The sequence below is a fragment of the Mauremys mutica genome, unplaced genomic scaffold, assembly GCF_020497125.1.
Source record: "Mauremys mutica isolate MM-2020 ecotype Southern unplaced genomic scaffold, ASM2049712v1 001195F_np12_obj, whole genome shotgun sequence".
In the NCBI taxonomy this organism is placed as follows: domain Eukaryota; kingdom Metazoa; phylum Chordata; order Testudines; family Geoemydidae; genus Mauremys; species Mauremys mutica.
In genome coordinates this window covers 75741-83290 of record NW_025423140.1, presented here as the reverse complement: position 1 = coordinate 83290, position 7550 = coordinate 75741, and positions in this window count along the sequence as shown.

Genomic DNA, 7550 nt, shown 5'->3' with positions numbered 1-7550 from the left:
TATCTGCAAAGAGTATTTGTGGCACCTTAAAGACTAACAAATTTATTTCAGCTAAGCTTTCATGGGCTAAAATCCACTTCATCAGATTCATACAGTGGAAAATACAGTAGGAAGATATATATATATATATATATATATATATATATATATATATATATATATATATATATATATATATACAGAGAGAATATGAAAAAATGGGTGTTGCCATACACACTATAACAAGAGTGAGCAGTTAAGGTGAGCTATTATCAGCAGGAGAAAAAAACCTTTTGTAGTGATAATTGGGATGGCCCATTTCCAACAGTTGACAAGAAGGTGTGAGTAACAGTAGGGGGACAAATAAACATGGGGAAATAGCTTTACTTTGTGTAATGACCCATCCACTCCCAGTCTTTATTCAACCCTAATTTAATGGTGTCCAGTTTGCAAATTAATTCCAATTCAGCAGTCTCTCGTTGGAGTCTGTTGTTGAAGGTTTTTTGTTGTAATATTGTGACTTTTAGGTCTGTAATCAAGTGACCAGGGAGATTGAAGTGTTTCTCCGACTGGTTTTTGAATGTTATAATTCTTGACATGTGATTTGTGTCCTTTTATTATTTTACGTAGAGACTGTCCAGTATGGCCAATGTACATGGCAGAGGGACATTGCTGGCACATGATGGCATATATCACATTGGTAGATGTGCAGGTGAACGAGCCTCTGATAGTGTGGCTGATGTGATTAGGTCCTATGATGGTGTCCCCTGAATAGATATGTGGACAGAGTTGGCAACAGGCTTTGTCGCAAGGATAGGTTCCTGGGTTAGTGTTTTTGTTGTGTCATTGCTGGTAAGTATTTGCTTCAGGTTGGGGGGCTGTCTGTAAGCAAGGACTGGCCTGTCTCCCAAGATCTGTGAGAGTGAGGGATCGTCCTTCAGGATAGGTTGTAGATCCTTGGTGATGCACTGGAGAGGTTTCAGTTGGGGACTGAAGGTGACGGCTAGTGGCGTTCTGTTCCTTTCGTTGTTGGGCTTGTCCTGTAGTAGGTGACTTCTGGGTACTCTTCTGGCTCTGTCAATCTGTTTCTTCACTTCAGCAGGTGGGTATGGTAGTTGTAAGAACACTTGATAGATATCTTGTAAGTGTTTGTCTCTGTCTGAGGGGTTGGAGCATATATGGTTGTATCTTAGAGCTTGGCTGTAGACAATGGATTGTGTGATGTGGTCTGGGTGTAAGCTGGAGGCATGTAGGTAAGTATAGCGGTCAGTAGGTTTCCAGTATAGGGTGGTGTTTATGTGACCATCGCTTATTAGCACTGTAGTGTCCAGAAAGTGGATCTCTTGTGTGGACTGGTCCAGGCTGAGGTTGATGGTGGGATGGAAATTGTTGAAATCATGGTGGAATTCCTCAAGGGTTTTCTTTTCCATGGGTCCAGATGATGAAGATGTCATCAGTGTAGGGCAAGTAGAGTAGGGGCGTTAGGGGACGAGAGCTAAGGAAGCGTAATTTTAAGTAAGCCATAAAAATGTTGGCATAGTGTGGAGCCATGTGAGTACCCATAGCACTGCCGCTGACTTGAAGGTATACATTGTCCCCAAATGTGAAATAGTTATGGGTGAGGACAAAGTCACAAAGTTCAGCCACCAGGTTTGCCGTGACATTATCGGGGATACTGTTCCTGACGGCTTGTAGTCCATCTTTGTGTGGAACGTTGGTGTAGAGGGCTTCTACCTCCATAGTGGCCAGGATGGTGTTTTCTGGAAGATCACCAATGGATTGTAGTTTCCTCAGGAAGTCAGTGGTGTCTCGAAGATAGCTAGGTGTGCTGGTAGTGTAGGGCCTGAGGCGGGAGTCTACACAGCCAGACAATCCTGCTGTCAGGATGCCAATGCCTGAGATGATGGGGCATCCAGGATTTCCAGGTTTATGGGTCTTGGATAGCAGATAGAATACCCCTGGTCGGGGTTGTAGGGGGTGTGTCTGTGCAGAATTCTTCTGTGCTTTTTCAGGGAGTTTCTTGAGCAGATGGTATAGTTTCTTTTGGTAACTCTTGGTGGGATCAGAGGGTAATGGCTTGTAGAATGTGGTGTTAGAGAGCCGCCTAGCAGCCTCTCGTTCATGTTCCGACCTATTCATGATGATGACAGCACCTCCTTTGTCAGCCTTTGTTATTATGATGTCAGAGTTGTTTCTCAAATAAATTTGTTAGTCTCTGAGGCCTGGTCTACACTAGGACTTTAAATCAAATTTAGCAGCGTTAATTCGAATTAACCGCTCAACCGTCCACACCAGGAAGCCGTTTAATTTGACCTAGAGGGCTCTTTAGTTCGAATTCGGTACTCCACCCCGACGAGGGGAGTAGCGCTAAATTCGACATGGCTAACTCAAATTAGGCTATGTGTGGATGCAAATCGAACTTAGTAGCTCCGGGAGCTATCCCACAGTGCACCACTCTGTTGACGCTCTGGACAGCAGTCGAAGCTTGGATTCTCTGACCAGCCACACAGGAAACGACCCGGGAAAATTTGAATTCCTTTTCCTGTCTGGGCACTTTGAATCTGATGTCCTGTTTGGACATCGGGGCGAGCTCAGCAGCACCTGCAATGATGCAGAGCTCTCCGGCAGAGGAGTCCATGCAATCCCAGAATAGAGAGAGGTCCCCAGCATGGACAGACCGTGAAGTCCTGGATCTGATCGCTGTGTGGGGCGATGAGTCTGTGCTTTCGGAGCTGCGCTCCAACAAACGGAATGCAAAGACCTACGAGAAGGTCTCCAAAGCCATGGCACTCAGAGGATACAGCCGGGATACAACGCAGTGCCGCGTGAAAATCAAGGACCTGAGACAAGGCTACCAAAAAGTCAGAGCGGCAAACGGACGCTCCGGAGCCCAGCCCCAGACATGCCGCTTCTACGAGGCACTGCATGCCATTCTAGGTGGGTCTGCCACCACTGCCCCACCAGTGACCGTGGACTCTGAGTATGGGATAGTGTCGACGGGCAGTTCCTCGGCGATGTTCGCCGATGGGGAAGATGAGGAAGGGTTTGTGGAGGACGACGCAGGCGACAGCGTTTACAATACCGCTTTCCCCGACAGCCAGGATCTCTTCATCACCCTCACAGAGATCCCCTACCAACCCTCCCCGGCCGTTAACCCGGACTCAGAATCAGGGGAAGGATCAGTCGGTAAGTGCTATAAACAAGGAAACATTTATTTTTTAAAAAACAGGAATAAAAAATATATAAAAACTATATAAAAACTTTTCCATATAAAACTATATAAAAAGAAGGTCCACACATATAGGGATGGAACAGAAATCCTCCTGGGACACTTCCACGAAGCTCTCGTACAGGAGCTCGAAAAGCCTCCGCAGGAGGTTCCTGGGGAGAGGTGCCTTATTTGGTGCTCCGTGGAAGCACACTCTTCCGCGCCAGACCATCCTAATGTACAGCGGAATCATTGCCTCCACCAGCATGGCAGCATACGGTCCTGGTCTGTGCAGGGATTTTAGCAGCATCCTCTCTCTCTCTCTCCGAGTGACCCGCCTCAGGGTAATCTCGTTCGGCGACTGCTGCATCTAATTAGGGCAATTAGTGTACTGTTACTATTGTGAATGCTTGACTTTTACTTTGCATAGCAATGACCTTCGTTTAACAGCCACGTGTTGGAGGCCACAGAGGAAAAGCATACAGTGATCTTTCCCGGGCACAGCCGCGAGGGGCTGGAACAGGGTCAGACTTTATGCTTTCCAGATTGCCTTCAGCGGGAGGGCACAGCTATCCATTAACTGTTAAGCAGCCTATAGTGTAGTGCTTACCAGGCCTGGCTGCTACACGGATTCAGCTGCACCGCCCCGCTTGTCCGATCTCCTGTGCAAGACCGCAGCCAATGAAAGCGTATTCCGAAATCTCGAACTTGTCCTGAGAGCTCGTGAGACTAGGTTCCCTGTATGGTCTTGTTCACAGAAACTGACTAGACTGTGTTCAGTGTTCGCAAACATGTATCTTTTCAAGGAAATCACTTCCTTTTTCCCATCACACAGCTGCGGCTCTTTCACGAACTGCCCCGGCATCCCCCTCACAGAGGCTGGCACAGATTAGGCGGCGAAAGAAAAAGACTAGGGATGACATGTTCTCGGAACTGATGGCTTGCTCCAGAGCCGAGGCGGCCGAGCAGAGACAGTGGAGGGAGACCCTATGTCAGCACCAGCGCTCACACAGCGAACGGGAGGACAGGTGGCGGCAGGAAGACCAGCAGGCGACTCAAACGCTGCTTGCGCTAATGAGGGAGCAAACGGACACGCTCCGGCGCCTTGTAGATGTTCTGCAGGACCGCAGGCAGGAGCAGAGAGCCCCCCTGAACTGTATCTGCAACCGCCTTCCCCCGCCACAAAGTCCTGTCCCCCCCTCACCCAAAATCACAAGAAGGAGGGGCGCTAGGGGCCGTGAAAACTGTCACTCCACCCCAGCAGAGCGCTCATGTACCAAACAGCTCTCATGCCATAAATTTTGAGAAGTGCTTCCCTTCCTGGATCACCCAGTTCCAAATCCAAGTTTCATCCCCCCACTGTGTAGTTGAGTATTAAGAGTAGTTTGTTGTTATTCACTGTTTCCGTCACGTTTTCCTTGTCAGAAGACTTTGTGTGAAGGGGGGGAGGGGTTTTTTAATTGCATAGGACAGCCTCCATTACCAGGGTACAGACTTGGGGGCAGGATCAACAGCAGGACACACACAGACTGCAGTCACTAGGCACCAGGGTCAGTCTGTGAGGTGTATGCTGCCCCGGGTCAGTCTGTGAGGTGTATGCTGCCCCAGGGTCCTAGCGCCTGCCATCCACAAATGGCAAGGCAGGCTGCCCTTACCATGCCCTTCCATCCTAGCCACGAGCCTCTCCGATGCCCTGAGCCCCAGCAAGAGCCCTCATCCATGGACACATACTCACCCTTCCCACACACCCCTCACCCCTTCCTACGCCCCAACCCCCAGCCCAGAGCCTGCATCCAAACTCCGTCCCAAAGACGGCACCCCTCACCCCTTCCTGCAAACCCACCCCTTCCTGCACACCCACCTGCAACCGTCCTCCCCCCAGAGACCGCTGTAGGAGCAGGAGCCTGTCATTCCTCTAGTGTAGAAGCGGTCTGTACATCAGTGCACACCGTACCCACCACAGTCCGCGTCCATGTTTCAACCCTTGAACAGGAATTCATAATAAAAGAAAACTTTGTTAATAATCAGTGTTCCATTAAATTTATTTTAAAACGTGTGTTGGAAGGGGGGAAACCTGGAGAACGGGGTATGTAACCGCAGATCGAAGTCAACAGTCACTGAAACAGGCTCAGGTTCAGCTTCTCTGTAAATCAACTGGAGAGTCATAGGTTACCCTGCTCTCCGAGGAACCTAGCTTTCAAAGCCTCTCGGATGCACAGCGCTTCCCGCTGGGATCTTCTATCGGCACGGCTGTCTGGCTGAGCGTAATCATCAGCCAGGCGATTTGCCTCAACCTCCCATCCCGCCATAAAGGTCTCCCCCTTGCTCTCACAGAGATTGTGGAGCACACAGCAAGCAGCAATAACAACGGGGATATTTTTTTCGCTGAGGTCCGAGCGAGTCAGTAAGCTCCGCCATCTCCCCTTGAGACGTCCGAAAGCACACTCCACCACCATTCTGCACTTGCTCAGCCGGTAGTTGAAGAGCTCCTTCTCACTGTCCAAGGTGCCTGTATAGGGCTTCATGAGCCAGGGCATTAGCGGGTAGGCTGGGTCCCCGAGGATCACTGTAGGCATCTGCACATCCCCAACCATTATTTTGTGGTCCGGGAAGAAACTACCTGCCTGGAGGCGTTTAAACAGACCAGAGTTCCTGAACACACGTGCGTCATGAACCTTGCCCGGCCACCCGACGTAGATGTTGGTAAAACGTCCCCTATGGTCCACCAGTGCTTGCAGCACCATAGAAAAGTAGCCCTTTCGGTTAATGTACTCGCTGGCCTGGTGGGCCGGTCCCAGGATAGGGATGTGAGTCCCATCTATAGCCCCACCGCAGTTTGGGAATCCCATCGCGCCGAAGCCATCTATGACGACCTGGACGTTTCCCAGGGTCACTACCTTTGAGAGCAGTTGCTCAACGATTGCGTGGGCTACTTGAATCACAGCAAGCCCTACGGTAGATTTGCCCACGCCAAAGTGGTTCGCTACTGACCGGTAGCTGTCTGGCGTTGCAAGTTTCCAGAGGGCTATGGCCACTCGCTTCTGCACAGTCAGGGCTGCTCGCATCCGGGTGTCCTGGCGCTTCAGGGCAGGGGCCAGCAAGTCACAGAGTTCAAGGAAAGTGCCTTACGCATCCTGAAGTTTCGCAGCCACTGTGATTCATCCCAGACCTGCAGCACTATGCGGTCCCACCAGTCCGTGCTTGTTTCCGGGCCCAGAATCGCCGTTCCACACCATGAACTTGACCCATTGCCACCATGATCTCCACTGTGCGGCGTACCCTGCTTTGTGAGAGGTCTGCGCCACTCTGTGACTTCCTGTCCTCACCGCGCTGATGGAGCCTCCTCGCCCGATTTCTCAGTAGCTGACTGTGGAAGAGGTGGACGATAAGGTGCGAGGAGTTGACAACGGCCATAAGTGCAGCGATGATCGCAGCGGGCTCCATGCTCGCAGTGCTGTGGCGTCCGAGCTGTAACCGACCAGAGAAGGGCGCGAACAGATTTCCCGCCGGCGCTTTCAAGGAGAGAGGGCGGGAGTGACGGTTGAATGATGACAGTTACCCAAAACCACCCTCAACACATTTTTTCCCCCAGCAGGCATTGGGGACTCTACCCAGCATTCCAATGGGCAGTGGGGACTGCGGGAACTGTGGGATAGCTTCCCACAGTGCACCGCTTCCAAAGTCGACGCTGGCCCCGTTACTGTGGACTCAGACAGTCGAATTAGTGTATTTAGTGTGGATACACAAATTCGACTTCATAAGGTCGAATCCACAAATTCGAATTAAGTAGATTCGAAATAGTCTTGTAGTGTAGACGTACCCTAAGGTGCCACAAGTACTCCTCGTTCTTTTTGCTGATACAGACTAACACGGCTACCATTCTGACACCTGTTAATTTATATAATTCTCCTTTAAACCCTGCTATAGTCCTAGCCTTCACAGCATCCTCAGGCAAGGAGTTCCACAAGTTGACTGGGCGCTGTGTGAAGAACCTCCTTTTATTTGTTTTAAACCTGCTGCCCATTAATTTCATTTGGTGGCCTCTAGTTCTTATATTATGAGAACAAGTAAATAACTTTTCCTTATTCACTTTCTGCACACCACTCATGATTTTATATACCTCTATCACATCCCCCTTAGTCTCCTCTTTTCCAAGCTGAGAAGTCCTAGTCTCTTTAAAAAGTCCTGTGGCACCTTATAGACTAACAGACTATCTGTTAGTCCAGGGGTAGGCAACCTATGGCATGCATGCTGAAGGCGGCACGTGAGCTGATTTTCAGTGGCACTCACACTGACCGGGTCCTGGCCACCGCTCAGGGGGGCTCTGCATTTTAATTTAACTTTAAATGAAGCTTCTTAAACA